Raw genomic sequence first — 27033 nt, forward strand, 5'->3', positions numbered from 1 at the left:
CATGCTCACAGCCACCCATGAGGTGAGCACGTACACCATTAGAAGGCACAGCTGGGCGCTCACGAGTTGACTGTCCCCAACCTTGAACTCTAGCTTCATGTGCCCGATGAGCTCCTCTGTCCATTGCAATCGGTTTTCATCAGAGTGACCGTTGGCACTGTTTTCCCAGAGGTCACTCGTGACCCTAGTTCTAGAAAGCAGTGCCCTCCTGGACTCTAGCATCGATTCCTCCTGCCCTCCCCCAGTGTTTCCTGAAACCTCCGCTGGAGGCCGCGTGGTCTGGCGACTGGGTTTGAATGGCGACGCTGCCTGTTCGGAGCGGCCCGCCCCTTGGTCCCGGTCCGCTTCCTCACCCGAAAAATGCTGGTAGTGTCTCTTCTTCACAACGAAGGTGACGGGTTATCCGTGTGTCAGCTGACGCTGAATGTGACCCTGTCGTCCCACAGGGAGGGTGTTTCCGAGGAAGATGTCCTGGCCAGTTCCCCTCTCCCTTGAGTCTCTTTCTGGGCAGGCCCGTGGTTTCCGTGCCGGCCTCTCTGTGGATACCGTCCATCTCGTCTGCTTTCCTCTCCTCTTTCTCGCTTGGGTCGCACACGCTCCTGTCTGGCTGCCTGCTAGGCACACCGGTCCTGCCAGAATCCGGAACACCGTGTGTCGGCGAGCTCCCCACTGTCCCTGTCGCGTCTTCTATGTCCTCGTTCTCTGCCAGAGGGCCCCCCCTTCCCCAGACCTGGATGCCCCCTGCGGCCCTACTTGACTTTGCTTCCCCATGGCCAGTGGCCTCTCCACACCTGTTTCCGTGCTGTCCCGGTCCCCAGCCAGCCTTCCTGCGTGCCCCCGACCGGCTCCGCTCACGCTGCAGTCGTGGGTCTCTGCACCTGTGCAGTCAGGCGGGAACGTCTCAGTGTGGTGTTCGGAGCCATCGAGGGCTCTGTCTCCGCGCCTGCCCCCTCTCTCAGCACGTGCCTTGGGACGCGCACCCCGCGTCCCAGCCTTTCCGTCCAGCAGGGGCAGCCCCGCGAGCACCCCCTGTTGCATCGAGCGCCCCCCGTTTCCTCCTTGCGTCCTCTCCCACCACGTGGCCGGCGCTTCCCAGCCCCGGCGGAAATGCTCTCCTCCTCCAGGCTGTTCTTGAGGCCGTGCCCCTGTGTGCTTCCGTCGGAGATAACGTGTCCGTCTCTGAACCCCCACGCCAAAAGAGGTGCAGATAACATCTGATCTTTTCTTACCATTGCCTCTGTTCATGTCATGACAACACTGTGTTGGTGTGGGGAGGGTCTGGGTCCTTCTCAGTTACTCCGCCGTCCTCCTCCACTGCTCTGTCCCCAGAGTCCAGCTCGGTGCCCTGCACATGGTAGGTGTCCTGTCCACTGGGCTTTCCTGTGGACCGAGGGACCTGCGAGGGGCAGATCTGAGGGTAGGGACTTGGACAGGGACTTCTGCTTGCTTAGCACAGTTACTTTCCACTGTATTTGTACTCAGGCCATTCTTCTGTGAGGCAGAGAGCGCTCTGAGGCCAGGGGCTGTGGCTGTGTCTTCTCTTTGTCCAGTGCCCCACCTGGCAGGTAGCACAGGGTCATAATGACCATGATGTGTCCAGTGGGTTGAATTGTAGAGGCGCCTCTGACCTTCAGGACCCAGGGTGGGAGTCTGCCCTCTCTAGGCCCCTAGAAGTCTTCCCCTCTCCAAGTTGGCTTGGACAGAGACAACAGAGGCTGCTGAATGAGCTCGTGGGAGGCCGAGGGGCAGCGACATAGCGACAGGCCCCAAGCACCCACTGGGAAGCCATCCTTTCGCATCCGTGCTCGCCGAAGTGATCTGGGTTCTCCGTCCGACTCGTGACCCTGGTGCAGGTATGAGCTGGCCTGCAGCGAGGGGGGCAGGGAGAAGGCCTGCTGCTCCGCTTTCCCTCCTGTAGACTTTGCAGGTACACCCCCGTGTTTGCAGGGTGCAGGTTGTAGGTGCCAGGGGGCCGGTGCGGGTCTGCAGCTCTGCTCGGGCCTTTCTGGGGCAGCCAGCGGGCTCAGGGCAGGAAGTGGCTGATTCTGGGTCATTGGCTGCTCTTGTTCGCTGCTGAGATTGTTCCTACAATCGAGATCTGAGACCAGAAGCACATGCGGGGTCGTCCAGTTCAGCTCACAGCTTTCAGGAGAGGAAAGTGGCATCATTATTCTCACGCCCAGAGGGACAGAGTGGCCCTTCCAGTCGCTCCGTGTGGCTCCCTGTGAACGTCTCTCTCGTTTCCCGCCAGGATATGCTGTGGATGGTTTGGGGCGTGAGGCCCTCCTGGTCACTCAGGCGTCTGAGGGGTCAGGCTTCATTCCTAGGGACTGATCATTCAGGGAGGGCGGTGGGAAGACAGAGTGGGGTGTCTCTGAAGCCTTGTCTGGCTAGTCTGGGAGGCTGCTGGTGCCTGGCTTAGCCGGAGAGCCCAGGCTGCCCTCGCCAACCCCACATCACAGAAATGCCTGGGATTTCTGGGGGTGAGAAGATGGCTTTGGGGTCTGTGCTGTTGAGGCCTTGTCTGGGCGAGCATTTTCTGATCCACGGTTTAGAGACCCAGCCATTTGTCCCTCAAGCTTGGGAAACTCATTTAAAACTTACGAAAGGACTTGATTCTCTCGGACGCGGTGTGGGCCACGCTGGGCTGTCATCGGGAGCCGACCGAGGCCACTTCTGCTTCCGCACCAGGAGAGGTCTGCCTGCAGCTGCCCTGCCCTTGCTCCTGAGACACCAGTGTCTCTACCCAACTCTCGGATTGTTTTTCTCTTCTCTTCTTTTTCTTCTGTAGCATTTTATCTTGGTGGGAAATTTAAGGAAAATGTAAATGGCCTTGTTGTTTCTGCGTATGTGTTTTCTCCTCCAAGTTTCAGATTTCATCCTGTCCCCACCCCCGCCTGCCCCAAGGTGGTGTGAGTGGGAATCACGGTGTCCTGGGCTGTTGATCCTCCTACCTGGCCGCAGAGAGGACAGGTAATGGGCATGTGACAGGACCTGTCGCCATACCCTCCCGTCCTTCCCGCCAGCCCTGAGCCCAGCAGGGTGGCCGACAGACTCACCTGTGCCAGCCTCTGCGGGCGCCAGCGCTGAGTGGGCGGCAGGTGGCTGAGTGGACCCCGGGCTTCGTCTGTTTTCTGTGTGTCCGTGAGCCGAGTCGCTGCTTTTGTATTCCACTGTGCCTTTTCCCCTCCAATCTTATGTTTTCTTCTTTCTTGCCCCCCCACTTTTAAGTACGTGGCTACACCCGGCGTGATGGGGTGCCTGTCTGCTCCCCCAGCTGGGACAGTGTCCTGTGGCTGCAGCCGAGGGTGGACTTCACTCTCTCAGCCCACTCCCCTTCTTCTTGTTTTTGTCCAGTTGGCTGGACAAAGAACAAGAGCAAATGACCTCCCCTCCCCCTCCCCGAAACCAGAAAAGCAGTGGTGTTCTGAGATGATTTTCCTGGAACCATTTATGAAAGTGCTTAAACGCTTAAGAGTCATCGGGACTGCCCAGTACCCTCCTCGTGGTCACCCCGAAACCAGCCAGGGCCCGATCCTCTGTGCCGCTGCCTGCGGTGCCGGGGCGCAGGCCGGGGCCCGAGCGGAGCCTCGGGCGGGGCTGACCGGGGCCTGCTGCAGTGGAGGGGAGGGGGGCTGGGCCGGAGGGGCAGGTCACACAGGCCTCCTTTATGTACAGCGCTCTCTTCACGGCCCCGGTGAAACAGGAGCCCGGCCGCCTGAAAGGGCCTGTGTTTGTGCATCCAGGCCTCCAGCACTGGCTGCAAAGGTGGGGGCGCCGGAGCACGGAGGGGCCGTTGGTCGTGGCCGTGGGGCTGGGCTGCGGGGAAGGGCAGGAGAGCAGGGCCGGGGTGGTGAGCGTGCGTGGACAGCGCCCAGCTTCTCCTCAGAGCGAATCTGGTGGTTGGGGTGCGGGCACTCTGTCTTGACCCTCGTACTTTGTTGGAGCAAATGATCCCTTTCGGCCTCATGTTCCTCCTGATGGTCCAGTTGTCCTCATGAGTTGTGGTTGGGGGCAGAGAGCAGGGGGTCCTCGCTGTCCCTCCTCTCTCCAGAGAGCAGGGTCATAGTCAGCAGTGAGCCTCTGAGCTGTCTGACCCCACGGCTGCCGTCTCCCGGCTCTTCCTCTCCCCACACTGGCTCTCTGAGCCGGGCTTGCCCGTCGCCGAAATCGGGGGGTGGTGACTGTACCCGCCCACCTGCCTCTGGCATACAGGGTTGTCGTGAGGACCCGGCCAGGTCGACGTGGGGTTGGCGTGCACGGGGCTCCTTCCCTTCCGGCTGGCCAGGCCCCAGCCAAACTGGGGACTCCACTGTGTAGTACCCCAATCTTCGTTCCAGCCTTCCCTGGCTCTCGGGGTTCTTCGGACCTATCAGCCTCTGCTCTGCATTACATGGTAAAGGGAAGAGAAGTTTTCCAGAAGAACATTCAAAGGATTAGAGTTTGAGGGTGTAGAGTGTGTGGAAATCCTGCGCCACCCCACTCCCCACGGTCGCCTCTACAAGAGTACGCGCAGCACCAGCCAGCGCCTGCCGCCCCGGTGACTTCTGGCAGACCCGCTCACCCCGACGTCCAGGGCTGGGTCCCGGCGGGTGCCTCTCCTGTGACGTTGTCTCTACCCCATAGTTATACCTTTGAGACCATATTTTCAGAAGCAGAAATCAGGGCCGCAGATGAATAGCCGGCACAGATGGTAATGAGACTCCAGCCCGTCCCCCCGGAGAGCCTGGGCTGCTGCAGAGCCGGGGGGAGCGAGCGGCTCGTGGGTGGGAGCTGCTGCCCCGCTGCAGAGAGGCTGGTCTGCAGCCTCTGCCCTCCGTTCCCCTCTTCCCCCTGTGCTCACCTCAGGGCTAGCCCACTCCTTGTCCTTGCCAGTCTTCCGGAAAGGCCGTTAAGAAACAGTGGGACAAGTAGAAGAAGAGCCCTGGGAGGCCGTGAGTGCAGGGTTCGAATGAGGACGGTGGGGCATTGGCTTCAAGTGCAGAATTTAAAAGTCTCAGGAAATCTCTTCCCCGTGCCCTCGCCTCTGCCATCTCTGCATCCTATCCCAGCTGCCGGAAGCAGCCAGGGCCTCAGAAAGGTTGGGAAGACACAGAAAGGAAGTTTCCCTCTCAGCCAGCACTGACTTCTCTGCTGCCAGGTTCTCTGAGAGCCGCTGAGAACCTGATTTCTAGCGCGTAACCCGTGTCCGTTTCTGGATGGTCTGTAGAAGGGCATCACACTGGTTCTTTGGGACAGTGTGTCATCTGCAAGGATTGGTTCTGGATGGTTCTTGCATTGTCAAAAGACAGTTTTCTTTCTGCATTTGTGTGTTTGGAATCGTGATGACATCACCGGTTCAGACTTTGAGCCCCTTTCTGTCTAAAGTCTGCAATATACGCCCTTAAAATTTTCTTTTTGGACTCTGGTAACACAAAACTAACTGAGTCCACGGATGGTCTGAGAGGTTGGCTCATTTCCACCTAGGATATTGGAACTCGGCACTTGGAAAGATTTACTCTCCTTGGTGAGGGCTTGGGCCACCCCTTGGATTGCAATTCTGTGGCTTTTTGGACACCCAGGTTCTGGGGTCACTGGGAAACTTGGACCTGCTACAGGGGGAAGCAGGTGGTGGCCTCCACAGAGAGCCACTGCTGCTCTGGAAGTTTCCGTGTGGGCTCAGGGGTGGTTCCAGTGGTCCACGTGGGACTCTTGTGTCCCTGACAAGAGGTGCCCCTTCCTGTGGGAGGAGGTGGCTCCTACCAGGGCCTGTGACTTGGTGAACAGGATGAGGCTGGATTTAAGATTTTTTTTAAAAAGATTTTATTGATTTTTGTTTTGAAGAGGGGAAAGGGGGAGAGAGATAGAGAGAGAGAAAGTAAGAAATATTGGTTGCCTCCTGCACATGCCCCAACCAGAGTTCGAACCCACAGCCTGGGTATGTGTCCTGATGGGCAGCCGAACCTACCACCTTTTTGGTGTACGGGTCACTCCAACCAGCTGAGCCACACCGGCCAGGGCCTGGTGAGATGTGATACTTTGAGCCATCCACCGATGCAGTATCTACGGGTGGGAGCAGCAGTTTGCAAAGGCCGAGGCCTCCTGGGCTGTCTGTCCCCCGCGCAGCCGCTGTGCTCCCAGGAGCAGAGCATTTGCGCCGGGCTGCGGGGCCTATCCATGCTTTCCACTGGCCGAAGCCGTCAGAAGCACCAGGTGGAGTTTATGGCATCCTTTTAGCATCACTGTCTCGTGCCCAAGGCCAAGAGAAACACCAGGAGAGGAGGAATGTGGAGAAGGACGTCACACATGTGCTCTGCAGCCACCGTCACCGCAGTCTTCAGGGCGTGGCTTGGAAAAAGCACAGCATCTTATGAAAGCAGCTTCTTCTACACAGATAGGGAGCAAGGAGAGAGACCAGCCAGCAAGGCGGAAGGCAGCCCTTGGCCACAAGAGCGACGCTCCACCCTTTTCTCCTAGTTTTGCTCACCAAGGCTGGGCCTCGGGAGGGGGGTCAGCTCCAGGTCCCTGCAGCTGAGCACATGTTGGCAAGACTCTGAGTGCCTGTGGTAACAGGGCCTAAGAATAATTTCCACTTAACTAATTATTATTCTTACACCGATAGATTTGAAATCTATTTAACTTTCAGGGTCCCAGAGCCTTTTAAATGTTTCAAGTGTATTCTCTCTGATAGGTTACCTTTTCTCTCCCTGTAGGCTATAATTAGTGTCCTTTACACAAAATTGGTTTAGAATTGGATTTAGAGAAGATAAGAATCAAATTACCAGTATTTATCTTGTAAATTCCAAAAGATCTACTTAAATCACCATATGTATATATATATATATATATATATATATATAAAATTTTTTTTTAAAGGAGTTTAAAAGAAAAGTTTATTCTGTGAAAAAGTAAATTCCGCATGGCCTAATCCCAGGGACATTTTAGTATTAAAGCTGCAGACTTCCCTTGGAGGAACATAAAACTGCCTTTTCTCTTGTCTCAGTTTTTATCTCCACTTGAACTTCTGAATATGCTTCCAGGCTTTGGATGGTTAGAAAGCTGATGTGGTCTCAGTTTTCATTAAAATTTGGGGCATGTGGATTATCTATTACTCCTGATTTGTGGTGAGACACAAACTTCTAAATATGCCTATCTTCAAGATACACACGCAGTTTCGTCTCGGCCTTTTGAGCTGCCGGGCATTGGGAAGGCGTCTCCGTGGGCTCCTGTGCGCTTGATGTCCGACAATATCAGTGGTTTTCACCTGCTGCTGAGGACAGCGAGACCGGGCAGGTTTAAAGGAGGTTATGTCAAAAAACATGCCTATGTTTTTAACACCATCGGCTCATAACGCTGCAGGCGGTGGTGGCCTGTTCAGATGGCCAGGAAGCCGCTCAGCTGCATTCCCTGTGCCCTCCCGGGCACCTCGCTCCTGGACTCAACCTTCTCTCCACCCGCTTCCAGAAAGGAAGTGAGGGGTTTTGGCTGCAGCCTCCAGAGCAGGGCAGGGTGGCCCTTCACGGGCAGTTGTGACCACGTATGCGAGCTCTCTGTGTGGCCTTCTGCTTCAGCAACATTGTAGACATTCGTTTTCCCACCCAATTCTGTCTTTTTTTCTTTTTTGGGGGTCTGATGAAGGTGTTAGATGCCAAAGCGCAAACAACAGAGACCTTTAAAAGGCACAAACAAATACTTTGTGAGCAATGACATTTCTGGGGATGTACCCCGAAGAATTGAAAGCGGGGACTTCAACAGATAACTTACTTGCACAGCATTATTCACAGTAACAGAAAGGTGGAAACAACCCAAAGGTCCATTGACAGATACATGGATAGATAAGAATGTGGCGAATACATAGCCTGGAACATTGATCAGCCTTAAAAGGGGATGAAATTCTGAGACAGACACATGCTACAGTGTGGTTGAACCTTGAAGGCATTATGCTGAGTGAAACAAACCAGACATGCGAAGTAAGTGTTGCGCGGTTCCATTGATTCCAGTACCTATGCTTATATGAAACAAATTCACAGAGATAGAAAGTAGAGTAGAGGTCACCAGGGGCTGGGGATAAGGGGGAATTGAGGAGTTCGTGTTGAATGGGTACAGACTTTGGGTTTAGGATGATGAAAAAGTTCTATGGATGGATGATGTGCATGTACTTATTGCCGCTGAACCGTACACTTAAAATGGTTAAAACAGTAGGTACGTTTTATGTTATGTCTATTTTGCCACAAAGAGCACATCATGGTAATTGTAATACTGTTTGACGCACTCTTCTTGGAAAATACTTAGAACATCATACTATTAAAAAAACCCTTTGCTAAATTAAAAAACCCCACACACCAATTACCTCTGTAGCCCGGGACTCAGCCATCAGCCCAGCATTGCCCTCCACCCCATGACTGTGATCACCTCCGTGAGGTTGTTCCCTCGGGTGCTGCCTCTCAGGCGGTAGATTACTGTTGAGGCCCTGTGTTTTTGCTACTCATGATTCTAGAAACATCTCCCCCTTGAGATTTTGTCTAGTTGACCTCTTCCCAGAGGGAAATCTAAGGAAAATCTTCCACTCTGATGTTTTTTTCCTACTTAAATAATTTTAAAATTGACGGTGGCTTTGTAGCACAAGGCGGTTTCAGAGAGGAAGGAAACTCATTGTTGGCAAAATCTCTGGAAATGATTGAAGAGCTGTTACGTGTTTAGACTTGGTACCTGTGTGGTCAGGTTTTTAGAGGCTTGATGCTCACCATCTTGTCCCCTGTGACTGGTGTCAGAGGTGGCCAGGGACTCTGAGCTTCTGCCACAGAAACCTCTTCAGCTCTTCTTGCCTTCTTCTTAGCTCGGTTTTTACTTAAGTGAACATTTAAAAACTCCTAAGGAAATTCAAAGTGAAAATCTATGCCCAAGTAAGTTGAGATTTCAAGATGAAGTTAGAAGTCCCGGAGTGCCTCTGCCTGGTGGTGGCCTGGCACCGGCAGCCTTGTTCTGTGCTGCGGAGGGTTTCATGGGCAGCATCTGAAGGTACGGGGCTCGCCATATATATAGTACCAGGCGTGTGGGCGCCTTGGCGTTGGTCCGGAAAAGCTTAACTTTGGCATTTCTCGGTCTATTTTAAACCTACAACCTTTAACGCCAGACATGAGCTTCTTTCCCACTTAATGTGACTGTACCTCGATTGCTTTTAATTAGTGTTGGCTCTCTTCTGGTGTTTTGCAGCTTGGGATATATAAAAAGTCTGCCTTATATTTTTAAAAAAAGAAAAAAAAAATCTCAACATTCTCGTGAGTCGTGGAGAAACCAGCACTGGAGCTTTTGAAATTCAAACTGCCCTGTCCTATTTATTTCATTTATTTTTAAAAAATAGGTTTTTATTGATTTTTAGAGAGAGAAAGAGGAAGGCAGAGGGGGAGAGAGAGAAACAGCTATGTGAGAGAGAAACATCCATTGGCCAACTCCTGCATGCACCCCGACTGGGGTCGAACCCACAACCTGGGCATGTGTTCTGACTGGGAATGGAGCCGACGACCCTTTGGTGCACGGGGTGATGCTCAACCAACGGAGCCACAGCAGCCAGGGCTGTCCTCTATTTTTATCTTGAGTTAGGTGGGCTGAGAAGTAAGTGAAGAGTCTGATATAACCCACAAAATAGATGGAGGTCATTTCCGTGTACTGTTTTTGCAGAAATTAAACATCTGTATTTAAACAATGGCAGTGGCGAGCTAGATCTTTCATCGTGGAAACACAGGTGGAGATCATTGCCAGAGTTAGGAGTTCAGCTGGGGAGAGAGAGGTGGGCCCAGCCTTTCCGGGGACAGTTAGGAAATGCTCACGGTCACTTGTGGTTTCCCACCCAGAAGTCTTCCTATCTGCTTGCACACCGCCAGCTTGTGGGAAGCCTGCAGAATGCTCCGGTAAATATTTCAGACATCCTGGGCCCTGCTGTCCTTTCCCCGCAGTAAATTACATATTAAAGTAGCCTGGTAACTGAGCACGGGTACCTGTGAGATACGGGCTGGGAAATCGATGTGTTTGCCATGCGGCGGCTTGTTTATGACACCTGTCTCTGGGACCGTTGAGCAATGTTCTGTTTGTTAAGGCTGCATTTCAGAAGCGTGGCTTCTCCTGGAACAATCACATCTTGCTGGGGACAGAGAGACTGATTTTCAGTTTTCCCAAGTGTGGGATTGTACTTCTCAGCAGTGGTCTCCCAGCCTGGGATTTTTTTCTCCCCTTGAGGAGGGGGGAAGTAGATGTTTTGACCCTGAACATATATTATAAATCTCTTTTACAATGTTGATGGTGTGATCAGTAAGAGAAGGCGTGTAGCTTATAATAAGGAAGTTGAGGTGTTTAGATTGGTCTGTTCTCCGGGTACCTGGCTCCCACCGGTTCCCTTCTCTCCAAACTCCTGATCTTCCCTGATAAGTGCTTTTCCAGCAACAAAAAGCAACAAGAAACATAGCTATCACTGTTGGTAAATGAGAATTTTTAACCTTAGTCTTCAGTGGGGTTTTATTTTAACTAATGGGTGATACTATTGTCTTGGGACCCAGTCTGCTGGTGAGTCATTGGTTTCAGAGCTGTGCAGTGTCAACTCAAGTGAGTGAGAGAGTGCATGTGAGTGTGTGTTGGGGGGTGTGGGGGCACCAGGTAGTCAAGTTTGGAGCGACCAGGGAGGCAGCCTGGCCCTGTCCACTTGGCTGCCCATTTCAGAAGAGAGCGGCAATGATGCACCTTCTTTCTCAGAGCAGAGATGGTCACCCGGTGTGCCACAAGGATTTTTAAAACATTTGATACCTGACTATTAGTCAGGGCACTGACCTCTTTTCCCTTAGATTGTCAAATAAAAGACTGACAACAGCCAACCCAACAGTAGCCATCTCATCTGAATGAATCAAAATTAGACCTTTTTGTTTGGCAGATTGGCAAACAATATCTATCTTTTGGTGTGCCGCAGAATTTTAGTGATCAGTTCATGAGTGTCATGAGACAAACAAGGTTGGAAATTGCTGCCTTAGAGACCCAGTAGTAGGAAGTACATTCTCCAACCCGCTTGGGTGTCAGGGTGTAAAACCCGTATTGTGTCGGTGGACATGAGGGAGCCCGCAGCACACGCCCTGATCATGTTCCTGTACCTTTCTAAGAAGTGTTCAGTGGCTCGCCCCTTATGCCTTCAAATACACTTACATATCGACAGTCAGTTCTGCTTCGATTTGCCAAAAAGTGAGTTAATGTTTTAAAAAGAAACCCGAGCTTGCTTACTGAGCTGTGCTGGTGGCCTGCACCGGGGTTCCTGTGAACTGGGGAAGATGATCTCTTAAAGACACGGATACGTTCTGAGACCTGATTTTTGTTGGTGTGTTTGTAACCCAGACTGCCAGGCTCTCCTTAACCACCTGTGGCAAAGTGTTGCTTTCCTTCCTCCTCCCCGTGTGACGATAGGAGGCTTATCCAGTCACCGCTCTCTGCTCTGCTTCAGCCCAGGGGACTTAACATTGGGTGGAGGTGGCTTGGAGGAGGCTTGGTGTGAGAGCTCCACCATCCAAACCCAGGGGCACTGAGCTGTGTCTCCGCAGCTGGCTGAGAGGTTCCTGATCCAGGAGTTCAAGTCGAAACATTGTTTCACCCCCTCAGCCCTTCTTCCCCAGTAGTATTGTAGTTGTGATAGTTGACTTACTGGGAGCAGGCGAATGCACGTTTGATATTTATTTACTGTTTGTAGTTCTGGCCTGGCTGAAGGGTAAAAATGTTTAAACCCAGACGGATCTAAGCAAGTGTTTCATCTCGTCCTGTGGTGGGGAGCTTGGGCCCAGTGCAGCGCGCATGGTGGGAAATGGTGCAGCTCCACGCGGACCCTTCTACTTATTTTCGTTTTCCTGGGGAGCCTTCTGTCGAGCAGTGCTGAGCGCTGACGACTGACCTCTGATAGACCCTTGTGCGAGATCGGGTGCATCTGGCTTTACGAAATTAACCTTTGATAAAAGACTGAGATAATGATAAACTTAGAGTGAGGCCGGATGACGGCTGCCGGATCCCTCACCTGGGAAGATCCGGTGTTTGCTGCTTCCACACAGCTTAATGCTGGCACAGCAGTGTGGACGGACCTGGATGGTGAGAGACCCCGGCGCAGTTCTTAATGAGATATGTCGGCAGCATCTCGGGATCCAGAGGGACCCTCACTGCTGGGACTTTGCAAGCTGGGCCTTCTTGTTTTTTTTGTTTGTTTGTTTGTTTTTAAATTTTTTTATTTTGGGCAGTTACCTCCCAGAAAGGAATTTAGAATAGTTACTCAGTTATGGTCCAGCCCTTCCTGTATTCTCCAGTTCTTGTTGACCTGCTTTGGGGCCAGAGAGGCATGTTTCTCCCACTGATTAATTTGTCTGTTTAACCTGATTTATTTGAGAAGTTCATTGGAAACTTGAGTGACCGAAGGGAGGAGCATGATGTGTGGTAGAAAGAGCCTGGATTGGGAGTCAGGACAGACCTAGGTTGAGAGCTGGGCCACTTTCTACACCGTGTGTCTTCAGACACGTCACTCACACATTCGGAGGCTCCTGTAAAGTGGGGCTGATACGAAGTAACTTCGGAGCTGAGTGTGAATGAATGGAAAGCATGGAGATCTCCTCGCTGCCTTCCTAGTGCCGGGAATTACCAGTTCTCACCCCTTTCCTCTTGAGAGACAGGACCTGCGTTCATTTCTTTGTGTTTTTCGTGCCTGTGTCTGTGGCTCATTTTTATTCACACCATGGCGGTGAGAAAGAAATTGGTGCCACACTGATGGGGAAGAGGGCAGGCGAGGTTTGACCAGTGGCTTTTAATTTCTCTTCCTTAGGAAATTGGGGGCTGCCTCCTGGACTAGACACCCCTGGACGGTCATGTCTCCCCTTGCCTTTGGCCTCACAGCGGGACCTCTTCCTTTGGTTTGTTGGCATCTGTCCAGCTGTGTGTGGGTCTTGGGAGCATGTTGGGGTTGGCACTCAGCCGTGGACAGTGGTTGGAGGTCCTCACCCACAGGCTCCGAGACACGGGTGGCAGCTGCTTCACCCGACACACTTGCTCTCGCTTGCAGTTTCCCTTTCCAGGAAAACAATCCTTTAAACGTGCTTTGGGGAGGCGTTCTCACCGTGGCTCGGAGGTGCTGGCGCAGGCTTGGTAGCCAGGTTTGGGTTCGAATCTCCCTGGGGTCGAGGGTGCCCACCTGCTACTCCTTACATGCTCTTGCCTTTTGTGCGGACTGTCCTCGGGCTCCTTGGGGACTCTTTCCCTCTGGGGTTTTCAGGAGAGGGTTTGTCACTCGTCATCACTCCCCCCATCCACCACCGCTGGGTACTTTCTAGAAGCGAACCAATTGGGAAATGCTTGGGCCGTTGTTTCTGAGACCCTCTTGGCATGTGTAGGGAGAGATGCTTCTTGAGATGGCTCTGGGGCCGGCCCTGCATTGCTGAGGTGTGGTTGAGTGAGAGGTAAACAGTCAGTCAGTTCTTTATTGGGTACCTGGAGAAGTTTACAGGCAGAAGAGCTCAGGGCAGTTCTAGGGAAAAGCCAGTCCTGGGGCTTTTCCTGCGACTCCCTCCTTGGGCTGAAGCCTTTGATGCTCCCTGACATTTATCGTAGCCCCGGGACAGTCGAGTCAGCCAGAGCTCTTTTATTTCCTTCTTTAATTGGATTTATTGGGATGACATTGGCTAATAAAACTATACAGGTTTCAGGTATGCAATTCTATAATACATCATCTGTATATCGTACTGTGTTTACCACCCCAAGTCACATCTCATTCCATCACCATTTTTCCCTGCAAAGGGTGTTGTAATTAACTCAGAGGGGGTGGGGTGGGAGCAGGGAGGAGGGCGTCACGGGGGTGGGGGGGTGGGACATCTTTTATTTCATATGAACAGATCCAGTCAGAAGTGGGGGTCCTTCCCAACCATTATGTCTTACTCCGCTCAGCTGTTGGGAACAGTAAAAGACCTAGTTCAGTCAAACCTCACTGTACCAGTGGTGCTGAAACTAGAGATCTGTAAAATGGCACTTGGCTGCATTGATCATTATTCCTGCTGGAGGCCCTACCACTGGGTTAGGGAGGCCCAAATATAGGTGCTGAGAGAGCCTCCAGGTTGGAGAGCATCCTGTCGCCTCCAGGCCAGGCCCTGGTTGAAGGGAGGAGGGAGACAGCAGGCGGTGTAGGGAGCGACATGAGACAGGGACGAGCCCCTGCCTCCCCCAGTGCCCCCAGCCAGAGACCTAAGCACCGCTGAACTCGCCGATGGGCACCAGCACTGCAGGGTGGCTGAGCGTTCTGCTTCAACACTTTGTAAAAAAATTTTTTTCAGTGTGTACCGTCTGCTGGGACCGAAGAGGTTTGGGTTGTTTTGTTTTTTAACTCGGGACACAGAAGGCTCCACTTGCTTTGAGGTCTGGTAACCACATGTGACAGGTGGTGGAACGTTCTTCCCTTGGCTTTCTCTGAACTTTCCAGAGAGTGGGCCTGTCTCTCGGGGATGCACTCCGCAGGGCCCTCTGTCGCCGGTGCTCCCCACCCTGTGTCAGCATCTCAGCCTGTGTACACAGGATGTTTTCTCCAGCGCTTATCAGATGGCTCAGGAGATGCTGGGTGCAGAGAGGGGTAACGTTTAACCCATCCTGAATTCCTTTCACGAGCCTGCGGCCAGCTCAGCCGCAGAACAGGGAGGGTCTGGCTGGGGCAGGCCGCACTGGGCTTGGTATCTCAAAGGGAGCTGTGGGCGCCTGTGGGGGGGCATCAAGGAGCTTCATTTCAGTGGCTTGTTTGACACCCCTCCCTGACACCCGTGTGTGGGTTTGGAGCCCGGGGAATCAAAGAGAAATTTAACAAACTAGTCTTTCTTGTGTGTGGGTTGAATAATCGAATGTTGTGGGTTGGCCATGCCAGTTTCTTCTCTTTTTCTCATCCTCCTTCTTTCCTTTCAGACCAGAATTTTGGTCAAGGTGCTCAGTGTGAGCTCATTTGCCAGGGGTGACAGGGATGGGAGCCGGAACCAAACTGGACCCTGCTGCGGCCACGTGAGGTCTTTTCCACAGACGCACTTGGACTCGGTAGAGGTTTAGATGTTCTGTCTTATCCCGGGTGGAACATGCATAGGAAACTGGCAGCTGACCAGGTTCTACTCTCCAGCTCCACAAGGTTCCTACTTTGCAGGCAGAGATGACGGAGCCAGATAGAGAGCTTCAGCCTGGCTTTGTGAGGGAACCGCAGGCATGGCTGGCCTGCAGACACGGCCTGTTCTCTGGGAAGGACACGGCTGGGGAAGGACACAGGCTTCACGTCCAGCACCCCAGCCATCAGCATTTCTCAGTCTTACTGGGCCTGGCCACCTCTGCTTCTTAGCCTTGTGTTCCTACCTGTCCCTTTCCCAAAGCAGGAGAGGAAGGAGAGGACCTGCAAACCAGAGCCAGCCCAGGGTGGAGGGTGAGCGGGGAGGGAGGGTAGCTGGGTGGTTTGCTGTGTGTTCTCAGAAATCTCTCTGAGCATAGCTGGCAGATTCGCTGAGCTGATGGACCTCCTGGAAGCCAAGAGGTAGGAGGTCGTGTGGCCTGGGAACCAGGAGGCCTGGGTCCTGGGAACCACTCGCTGTGGCATCCAGCCCATTTGGCCTCCACGACAGAGAACATCATTCCAGCTTCGGCATCATGTCTCCATTGAAAAGCCGTTCTGTGGAACGGACATGGGCTAATTCATGCTTTTCTTCTTGCTGACACCAGGAGAAGGTGGTGCCTCTTACTGGGACATTCTTGTGGGGACAGCAGAGCAGTCCCAGCCTCTGAGTAGCAGGAACAAGTCTAGCTGAGCATCAGAAGGGGAGTTTGTCCTTCTTTTCCCCGAGATCAGGTTGGTTCACACGGCAGCCATACCTGGCTCTTCTCAACCTGTTTTGCCAGGCGCGCGAGCAGCTTCAGCCCTGGCCATCCGCCCGTCTCGACCGGCTGCTGTTCCGGCACCTGCGAGGTGGACATAGCAGTGCGTGCAGGACGCTCCTCCTGATGACCGGTCTTCGTTTCTCGTGTAACCTGAACATTCTGTTTCTTACAACAAGCCTGTGAGCTGAGGCCGCATGGCCCCAAGCTCGGAATTCGTGCTCTGGGTGAAACCTGGGTGTGGCTGCCTTTGGTGCAGGTGACAGAAAAGAGGTGTGGTGTCTATTTAGGTTTCATTCGGCAGAGGTCTGGCCTCTGTCCGGGTTCCCGTGTTTGTTTATAAACTGGGCTTAAATGAGGTTTTCCCCTCCTCTCCTGCTCTCTCCTTCTCCTCTTATCCTGAGCATCTCAGGTAAACTTAGAAGACAAATACTTCCCAAGCTGTCAGCGAGGGTGCCATAAAGGAGACATCTGGCAGCAGCGCGGGGAAATCCTTGTCTGCGCTGCGTTAATGCCGAGGGCCTGGGGTAGCCCGGTCACCAGGGGAAGGCCGTTTTTCTTCGTTTAGCTTTTAATTGCTTTCTTTCACTTTTATGTATAAAAGATTGTCCATTTAATTAACTCAGGAATGCAATTTCAAAAACACTAATGCTTTACACATGATGGCTTTTAAAGTAAAAGTAGCATTCTAATATTGCATAATGTTTTCCTTCCCTCACTCTCCCCTTCTCCACCCCCTCCACTCCGTACCAGCCTTTCACAGCCGAGGGTGGTTGGGAGGAGAATGCTGGTTTGCATGGGGTGTCTGCCTCCACTTTCCCCGGAGTGAGTACCCAGCGGAGACACGGCTCCCTTTGGAATGTGCTGTCTTGTCTGTGAAGAGAAGGAGCTTGTCCCTTTGCCTGGGCTTGTTGCATGGCTAGCCTGACCCTCTTGGGGTCATGGGCTCCTACTCCGGTTGTTACCTTTAAAAAGGATCGTTGTGCCTTGGCTGGGTGGTTCAGCTGGTCGCCGTCCCGTGCGCCGAGAGGAGATGGTTCGAGATGGAGGTACGTCCCTGGTAGGGCATGGACAGGAGACAGCTGATTAACGTTCCTCTCTCACGTCGATGTTCCTCTCTCTCTCCTCTCAAATCAGTAAGATCAATAAACGAAGTCGTCTCAGGTGAGGATTACAAAAAACCCACAAAGATCATTATGATGGATTTTATAGGAAAATGAAAAAGAAAATAAAACCCTAACACTGCCTTGGCCTGAGAGTTGATGATTTCACCATCTTCTCTTTTCTGACTGAAAAGAAATCTCTTTTTCATTCCTTACACCACCAGAAATGCTGTGAATGCTCCTTGTCTGTGGTCTGTCTGCTTTTCTGTTGGAGGTTCTGAGACCCCAGAACTTTACCCTTCATACCAGTCCTCATAGCCAAGGCCTCAGTTGATGGGTTTTATTAATTTTATTTTTTGTTATCCTCATGAGAGGATAATTTTCCAGACCGGGGGAAGGGGGCGCTAAACGTTGATGTGAGAGAGACACATTGATTGGTTGCCTCCTCCATGACTCCAGGGCTGGGGATCGAATCACAACCGATGTAGGTGTCCTTGACCGGAATCAAACCCATGGCTCTTTGGTCTTTGGGCCGACGCTCCAACTGCTGAGCCAAACTGGCCAGGGCCAGTCGATGGGCCAGTTTTATTTTATTTATTTATTTATTTTTTTTATCCTCAACTGAGGACATTTTTTGTTCAGATAGAGTGGGAGGGAGGGAGAGGAAGAGCGAGAGAGAGAGAAACATCGACGTGAAAGGGACACATCAAGTGGCTGCCACCCACACGACCCAACCAGGGCCGGGGACAAACTGCAACCGAGGTACATGCCCTTAGCGGGAACCGAACCCGGGTCTCTCGACCGCAGGCCGACACTCCAACTGCTGAGCCAAACTGGCCAGGGCCAGTCGATGGGTTTTAAAAGCACAGTTGTTTTGACAAGTTTCATCGTCACTAGTTGGGCTTGGGGAGGGGTGGGCGCACACTTACAGGTGTATACACCTGTATTATGGTGGACGGATCCTGGCGATCACTCTGACTTTATAGATGAGATTAGGAAGTGGAGGCCTGGGCGGGGCGGCGAGGGACCTGCTGGAGGTCTTACTGCCAACAAGGGTCGTAGCCCGAATGAGCTCTGCTCGCTGGGCAGTTGTTAGCCTGTGTGCCTAATGCCTTCTTGGATTTTCTCTGATGGTTTCTGACCCAGGTCCTGGGAGGCACCTTGGCAGTCATGTGACTCACCTGCCTGGAAGTCTGCTTGTGTGTCCCTCATATTTTGTTTCTGATGAGGTCCAGGGAAGAGCTTTGTAGACCTTGCAGCATGCACTGTAAAACACGTTGCATTTAGATCTGATTCACTTCTCCCGGTTAACTCTGCTTTCTCAGGCACTGGCCTCCCTGGCAATGAAATGCTCGGTGGTTTCGTGTAAACAAACCCAGTGAGTCGGCTGAGGGTTTGTCTGCATTGCTGGTCATTCTTCAAAGGGATCCTCCCTCCCCCGGCGGCGTCTCTCCTCCGAAGGACAGGATTTCAGAGCCTCAAAGTGATCGCAGTGCGAAAAATTTCCACCCCGGAAAAATAATTGTTAGAAGTGACCGAACGATTTTAGTAGTGATGGGAAGAGTTTTTTCCCTGCGCTGGGTTTGGAGCAGTTTTTCTCGGCGGTGTGATGGGGAGACACACACCTGCATCTCTGGAGAACTAGGTGCTCTCGGGAGGTAGCTGCTTCCCCGGGAGGAGCAGAGCTGGAGCGAGGCCCTGGCGCGTGGGGCGGTGCTCAGTGCAGCCCCTCTCTGTTTCCGTTCCATCTGGGGAGGCAGGTTTTCAAAACTAACCTGGAATGAATAGAGACTATAGTGGGAGACGCGGGACTGGATTTTAAAAACCTGCCTTCCTTGTGATGGGGTCCCTTTTGCACCTCTCCCCTTTGTTGTTAGCACCCTCACTTTGCCCGTGGGGAGCACGCACCACAGACGGCACTGCCAGGGTTTCGGCGGCTGCTTGTGAGCGGAGAGGCTGATGGGGGCCCTGTGGCGTTACCATTCATGAATCCTGGGTTCATCATTGAGCTGTTTAAACGTCTGTGTGTACGACGGCAGCCTCGGGTGGCCTTCGGTGCCAGCTTTGGCTCTGAGACCCAGGCCCTGACGGACAGCAGCAGGGTGCTACGTGCTTACAGCCATTAGCAAGCGCCCTGGCGTCTTGCCCTCAGGAGCTAGAACACCTTGCATCTCCAGCATTTTAGGAATCTTTTTCCTTGTCTTGCCCTACCCTGCTTTTTTCTTAAAAAAAAAAAAAAAGCCTACTCTGAATCGATAAAGTCAGCTTCTATTATTGCACAAGCGGCCGGTCACAGTCTGACCCGCAGAGTGGAAGTGATGTCACGCATGCGCTCCGGCTGCTGAGGAAGGAGTTGTCCTTAACAGCACGCCAGGACTTTGAGCTCCTCTTCCACCCCCCCTCCCTCCCCTCCCCCACTGAACTCTCTCAATGACCCCTAAGCTACTCGGAGATCGCAGTAGGAGCTGATGAGGGTAGATGGTGGTGGCTGATCCCTTTAGGCACTGGGTAGGTGGTTCCCATGGGTGCACCGCCTGTGGTGTGCAGGCTCTGAGCTTGGCGTCGGTACACATTACCTCATTCAATCCCCAGGATGGGCCTTTGGCATCCTGGTGCTAGAGATGAGAAACCTCATTTGGGCACCTGAGAAGTTCAAAGAGATTAGATATTTAGCTCCTGCTTTTATGTTGGGGAGCTGGAAATCAAACCCAGGGCTGTCTAATTGCCTAGCCTGTGCTCTTAATGCCTGCTTGGATTTTCTCTGGATTCTGGGATAGGCTGGCTGCAGCGCTGATGAGCAGGCAGGGTGCCCAGGCAGACTGGCTCCGCCAGGCTACGGCTCTGCCTGCCTCCTGGATTTGCTGCCTCGGGGAGTCAGTCCCGTTTGGAGGATGGAGATGGGCACATGGGTCCTAGCCAGTGACAGGCTTAATTGAGCTGAGAACTGCACTGTGGGAGAGGAGCTTGGGAGGAGCCGGTGGAGGGAGGGAAGCACGTGGGCTCCCCATCCCGGGATGTCTGCCTCTCCCGCGGGAACTGCTGTCGGCTCTCAGCAGCTCTCCGTTTGAATGCGGCAGTTGTCTAAGGAACTTGGTTCCAGAGCTGACTAGCCTGGGAAGTGCTGGCTTCCCCAGTAATAGCTGGTCTGTGCTAAGATGGGATCTTTGCACCTTGAGATGTGACATCTTTGGCCGGACAGAAAATGTCCGTAGCTTTCCCTGGCATCCCAGACCCTGGACACCAGGCTCTGTGCCCCATGCCCTGGTGCTGCTCACTTTCGGAGAGGTCTAGAGGCTGATGGAGCTCCCGAAGGCTGGAGTTGGGAGCACAGAGAGGCCCACATATTTTGCATAGGTTTTTCCATTGCCCTGATCAGGAATGTGTTCCCTAGGATGGGTTATGGCCTGGAAGTGAGCCTAATGTAAACATTGCTGAGGCCAGTCGCCTTAATCGAATAGAAATGGTTTGGGGATAAGTGGGCTTGGAGGTGGGGGGAGGGAGCGGAGAGGAGAGATACAACGATTGAATTCAGAAGCTGGGGGCGGAGGGAGACATGGGCCTCTTCCCCCGTGGGGTCTCAGGCAGGGCAGGGCGGGGACTGGAGTCCAGAGCTGGTGTCGCACAGAACCGCTGGTTCTCAGACAGTGCAGTATATGGAGGGACAGCATGGATGCTGTGGTCCTGCTGAACAGCTGGGCGGAGCAGAGAGGGAGACTGGGGCTCCCAGCACGAGCCAGGACTTGGGAAAGAGCTGGTGACGCCCACCTGAGGGCATCTGGAGATGCCTACTGATTCAGGCCCTTCAGGGCCCCTTAACATCGTAGTCAAAATGGCACTCCTTTGAAACACTGTTCGAGGGAACTAGACTTGCAGAGAAGGGGTATGAAGAGTGTGGGGGAAGTCTGTGCGTATGTGTGTGACAGGGGTGCCTTAGGACACTTGCCGAGGACCCGGGTGTCACAGAGAGGCTGGTGTCCACTTCCCCGTTTCTTCTCCTGGGGGGCTCAGGCTTTCGGGGGGATTCTGGGCACTTCACCCAGACCCTGAGGTGGAAGATTGGGCAGCACCCTGTGCACACACTCCCCCCAAAGCAGTCATCCGGGGTCACCAGGGCAAAGTCACAGGTTGCTAATCTGCCCTGGAGAGTTCTGCTTCGTCGGGGCATTTAGGCGAACTCCAGGCCAGGCCCAGCAGCCACCCTGCCTGGCCGTGAAGTGCCAGCGCCTTTGTGTGACGCTGGTTGAAAAGCACTAGGAACGAGGGTCCGGCCTCAGGAAGACCACAGGACCGGGAGGCAGCCTGAACCTTCCCACCCCGACGGCTTGGAATCTGGGTGTTGAGTGTGCCAAGGAGACGGAAGAGGTAAACTGTTCCCAGTTCCGTTTGCCTTCCGGACGCGGGAGCAATCTAAGCATGATTAAGCTAATCTGATTTTATAGATTGGGATTTCTAAGTGATAGAAACTGATGAGGTTAATGTGAAATATTTACTTAATAAAAAGCCTCATTACCTGACGCTGAAGGGCAGAGGAGAAAGATTCTTGGTAATGCGTCTGATCTTTTGGAAATGAAGTTGGGGTAAAGTTTTCTTGGTAAAAACTGAATTCTGCGATCTTGTTTTTACACATGCTGTGCTTAAATATTAACACCAATTGAGCAAATTGCCTTTTAACTGCCTTTATTTGCTTTCATTAACAGTATAATTTAAAAGCTTAAGAATTTGCATGGAACCTGTTGTGCATGTTGGGGGTGGGGGAAGCTATTCATAAATTAATTAATCGTGAGAATGTTATCTTTAAGGAAGGTCATGAAACCAGAGCGTGGTTTCTGGAGAGTAGTGGCATGTTGTTGCTGTTTCTTGGGGACTAGATGTACTTTTGGCTTAGATCTGTGTGTGTGTGTGTGTGTGTGTGTGTGTGTGTGTGTGTGTGTGTAATAACTCAGTTGGATCAAGAAAAAATTTTAATGACTGGACATGTTTTAAGTTAAGTAGAGTGAGCCTAATTACACTGTAGTTTCCAGAGAGCTAAAGGCAATATCATTGGTATTTAAGCACTAGTTTCAAAATTAAAACCAACCTATATAATTGGCTGTGCTCCTTCAGTTGTGCATCTCCTCCCTCTCCATCCCTGGCCTCCCCGCCCCTTCCCTTTCTGTCTTTCACTCTACAGCGACAGGGAGTGGAAGGAGAGGGGAACTGGCGGGCACGCGCACCAGGGGGTTCTTCCAGGGTGTAGCGTGAACTGCATTGCCCTGTCCTGCAGTGGCTCTGACTGTGTGAAAAGTTTCCAGAATGATTTCACTGAAATCATTTGCTTCCTTTTGCACAGATGTTTCTGTGGTTTGGAACCTCAGCCAAGGCCAACATTATGAATGAGACACGGAGACCACCGCGTCCTCTGAAGGCCTGGGCGCTCCGCTGGGAGCTGTCGCAGCCGCCGTCCCCACCGCCGTCCCCACCGCTGTGCTCACGGGCTGGCCCTCCGCTCCGGCTCCCTTGCGCTGCCCTCCGTGTGCTGTGGGTGGTTTTCTTAATTAATTTAATCTGTGGTCTCGGTTTCAGGGCCCACATGCCAGATGCCGAATGTATTTATCTCTAGTGCTTTTGTTGGCTACTGTTGAGACACATTTTTCCTCTTCCCTTTCTGCCCCTCTCTTCTTTCTTGAGGGCTCCAGACCCACTTCAAAAAAGGGAGACTCTCTCTGGTGAGCACTCGTAAAGTGTGTTTTCTTGGGTGCGTCTGGGGAGAAATATATATTTTAAGTACCATAATATATATTTTAAAAAGTCATATGGAAACCCCAAAGTGTGTAGAGGAAAAGATGGACCAACTTGAATCCATAAAAAATCTAAAGCACCTGGCTTGCTTTTCTGTTGGGGTTTTGTTTTTTCTTTACACATATTTTGGGTTCTCTTTTTATATAAATCAGAAATATTCATCCTTCACCTGTTGAATGCATAGAAAATGTTCTACCCAGGCTTCATGTGTCCTCAAATTATGATTATGATTTTTTGATCATATAATATTTTCATAATTTATTTAATTTTAAAATGCCACGGTGATGTCTGTAGAATGGATAGTATAAAGCCTTTATACTTGCAGTTTGAATTTGGGAAGAGTATTCAGATGATTGAGAGAGAAAGAGAGAGAGAGAGAAGAGTGAATGATGTTAAAAATAGACTGACCCCCCCCCCCTAAAGAAGTGCGCCTTCCGCTAAGGACCCATCTCTTTTCTCTAAGGGGATTATTGTTCTGGTGCTTTTGCATGTACTTGCAGCGCAGAGATTTCCCTGTTCTGAAGACTTCCCTGAGAGTTACCTGTCCCCAGAAGGCAGCCTCGCCCCGCTCTTTCTCCAGCCCTTCCCATCTTTCAGACCCAGTGAAATGAAAACTCCATCGAGCCCTCTCTGTTTTCATATACTCCATTTTTACCTCTCAAAGTTCTAGCTCATGACAGAAATGCTTCTGCACATCTAACCTTCCTTCTCTGAGTCTCTCTGGAGAGCAGCCCTTGTCATTCTGTTCTGCTCTCTGAGTGCTGCTGTCTTCAGCAGGCCGTGCGCAGTGACCCTTCGTGCAGGCACAGTGTACCGGACAAACCGACGTCACCCACTCCTTTTTCTACACTGTCTTCTGAGACCGCTACATCCTTCGAAAGGGGTGTTTGGGGCCTTGAAATCCAGCATGGCATGTATTTTGCAAAAATAAGGTTGACTTAGTGGTGTTGACTTAGAAACTGGTTGGAGTTTTGGGAAGAACAAAGGGGAGGGAACCAAGGAAGAAGGCATTCCAGAAATGCTCGCACGAGTCTCTGGATATTCCAGTCCAAAACGCATTTGATCGTGACCTTTTCCCAGAGGTGAGTAGGTGGCAGCTTATTCAACAGATGTGTATCGAATACCTGACAGGTGGTTTGCTTTGAGTGAGATGATATAGCACGAATACAAATAAGTCATGATCTTTGCTCTTGTGAAGCAGTCCATAGTTTGGGATTTGTTCAGGCAAAGAGACTTAGAAAATGCAGATATTCTGTAAATGACCCCTCTGTTGTCCCTCATTCCATTTTGATTACCCATTCTTTCATGTCCGCTTCCTAAATGAAGCTGGGTTGGGGCTGTCTTTTTCAACTATTGAGGTTGGGGACAGCCACAAGTTAGCTCTCTAGCCATCTAGGTAGTCTTCATCGGAACCCTGGCATTTCTTCTTTTACGTGTGTATTCGTGTATTCCTTCAGTTAGTCATTCGACAAAAAGTTGTTTAATCAATTTGGGCGAGCTTAGTCAAGTGTTAAGTACATGAGCTCCTACTATTTTTCTATTACAGTGCTGATTTATTAGTGGAAATAATGGATGGCAGGGATAAAATTGTTACTGAAAACCTCATTCCATGGGCTGTCTTATAAACTCCTGGTGATTCAGTAGAAACAGTGCTGTTTCTGTCTACATGACATATTTTTAGGCAATAAGTAGAAATACTTGGTTTCTTCTCTTAGAGGTCTAGAATAACCTGATATCTAATTGGAGATGATTTCTGGAGAATGTATCCCTGGTCCTCAGCACAATATCTGCCACAGTAGGGACCAGTGTTTGCTGGAACAGAATAATGGATGAAGACCGGAGGTAGGAGATGAGGAGCTACTTTGGGGGTGAGTGGGACAGCAGAAATCTGGTGGGGGTGGGGCACACAGGGGGCTTCAGTGTATATGGGTGGTTTGTTGTAATAATTTTTAAACCTTTTGAATAGCAGAACTATTTAAAAAATGCCTTACTGTTTTCCCACCTGATGGGTCAGTGTCTTTGCTGCCGGAGCCCACAGAGGGAGCATATTTAAGCTGCAGTGTTTGTAAAAAAAAAAAAGTTTGCTTCATTTCTTAACAGAGGTCTTTCTAGGAACAGAACATTGTAACTTTTCAGTACGTGGAGGGAAGTCAGGGCGGAAGTGAAGGTGTTTCCTGGAATGTTCCAGTCCTGCGCTCCAGGGGCACAGAAATAACGATCTCAGGAACTCAGGTCCCTCCCTCGTTTCTCTTCCTTCTTTTGTTCAGGGGGAGGCAGGAGAGGGCGAGGGGGTGAGGATGGGGACATGTACGCCCATTTCACGTCTCCGTCTTCACCTGGGGAGCGGAAGTGCCCCAGCTCTGGGCAGGACTTTCCAGAGAAAGGAGCCCCTGCTTTTACATGTGGCTGTGACCGGAGGAGAGTGTGCTCCCTCCAGCACAGTTTAAAGTGTCTGGGGGCTGTCGCCTCTCCAGAGGTCAAAGGTGAGACAGACTTTTTGTTGGTGGTGTTTCCCTCCCCACTTTTTTTTTTTTTTTACTCCCTTTTCTTGTTATCTCAACTTCCAAACATCAGCTTTGATGTCTTTTGTTGGGACTTCAAGAGGACTCTTAGCACATGGGCAGGTGTTGGTTTTAGTGAGCAGGCGAGAGTCCCACATTCTTCTAGGGGAGCGAGTGGGTCCCACACATTCCTTCCTGGCTTCTTCCCGGAGCCGGGCTGCTCACTCCCTGCCGCTGGGGTGGCGGGTGTGCAGCAGGACTTTCTCCCCGTCTTCCTGAAGCCCGCCGGAGGGATCTGCCTTCCTCAGGGCGGCTGAAGGAGGTTGTCTAACAGCCGCGAATTAAGGTTTCATTAATCAAAGACACGTCCAGTGCCCCTTCACAGAGACACAACTGCTGTGGCTGTCCTCTGCTGACAGCCTGCTGATTTATCTTTCCTGGGGGGGGCGTGTCCGCCGCTCCGCAGAAGGGATGCCACGCGGGCCCCTGTCGCCCCGCGCTGCCCATGCCTGGCAGGACCGTGTTCGGAGCACCCGCTCCCGACTGGCCACGCAGCAGGGCACGGAACTGCTGAAAACAGACTCCGGAGACGGGTTTGCATGGCTTTCTTTCTCTATTTGCCAAAAAAGGGTTCACGTCTAACTCCCAGCCCCAATGTTTGCTAAAACTGGGGGCAGAAAGTGCTAGAAGAAAGACACGAGTATGGGTGCATGTGTGTGAGTGTGTTTCATGGACATTCTAGGGGAAGTGAGGGGTGATGAGAACATCGATACCTGGGAACCAGTGACCTGGAATGGGACAGTCTTCCTTTGCAGCTTTGCTGAACTTCTCCTCGTTCCTAGGTTGGAATCTGACCTTCTGTAACCCTCAGCTCAGAAGATATTTGGGCGTTTGCAAACGTCTCAGGGCCTGCGGACTAGGTGACTGAGCAATGTGTGTGTGTGTGTGTGTGTGTGTGTGTGTGTGAAAGCTAGGTCTCCACTGGGGACCAGCTTTGAACTCACTTTATTCAATTCATCAAATATTTACTGAATACCTACTAGATGTGTTTGGTTCAGTTGGACAAGAAATGGCAGGGCATAGCTCTTTTCCTGGCTCTTAATTTGGGGTCAGCACTAGTACACAGATGGCTGTAATAAAAGATAGAGTAAAACATGTTCCCCAAGACAATCAGAGATGCTCCGGAAGCTCCCAGAGGGGCATGACCATCGCTGACCTGCCCATTCAGCACTATTTATGGAGACCTACTGTGCACCAGACAGTGGGGATGTAGAAATCCTGAGATGTGGCCCTTCCCCCAGGAACCTTATCAGCTAATAGGGGTAGGCAAATTCACAGACACATCGGTACATTGCACTATGAGACTAGTAAGTGGTCGTGAAGTGAAGAGCATGGCGTGGAGGGAATGGAGGCAAAGAAGAGATTGGCTGTGGTTTGGGCCGTGGCTGCAGACAGAACTGAGCTGAGAAGGGGACATTGGGGCAGGGTCTTGAAGAACAAGAGAAGATTACTGGGCAGACATGAGGGAAAGGCCTTCCAGGTAGAAGAAACAGCATGTGCAAAGGCCCAGGGGCAGAAAGAGCAGAGAGCGGCAGGCCTTTGGTTTCTCTGGAGCTTGCAGTGTGTGAAGAGGTAGGTAGAGGTGGTAGTCGGAGTCGATGTCGAGCCTACTGTGAAGGTTTTGCTTGCTCAGGAGAGAGACCTAAGTTTTATTTTGTACACTTGGGAGGAGATGTTGAAAGGTTTTTATCAGGCGGCTGAAATCATAGGAAGCACGTTTTAGA

Source organism: Molossus molossus, unplaced genomic scaffold, assembly GCF_014108415.1.
Source record: "Molossus molossus isolate mMolMol1 unplaced genomic scaffold, mMolMol1.p scaffold_m16_p_13, whole genome shotgun sequence".
NCBI classification, from domain to species: Eukaryota; Metazoa; Chordata; class Mammalia; order Chiroptera; family Molossidae; genus Molossus; species Molossus molossus.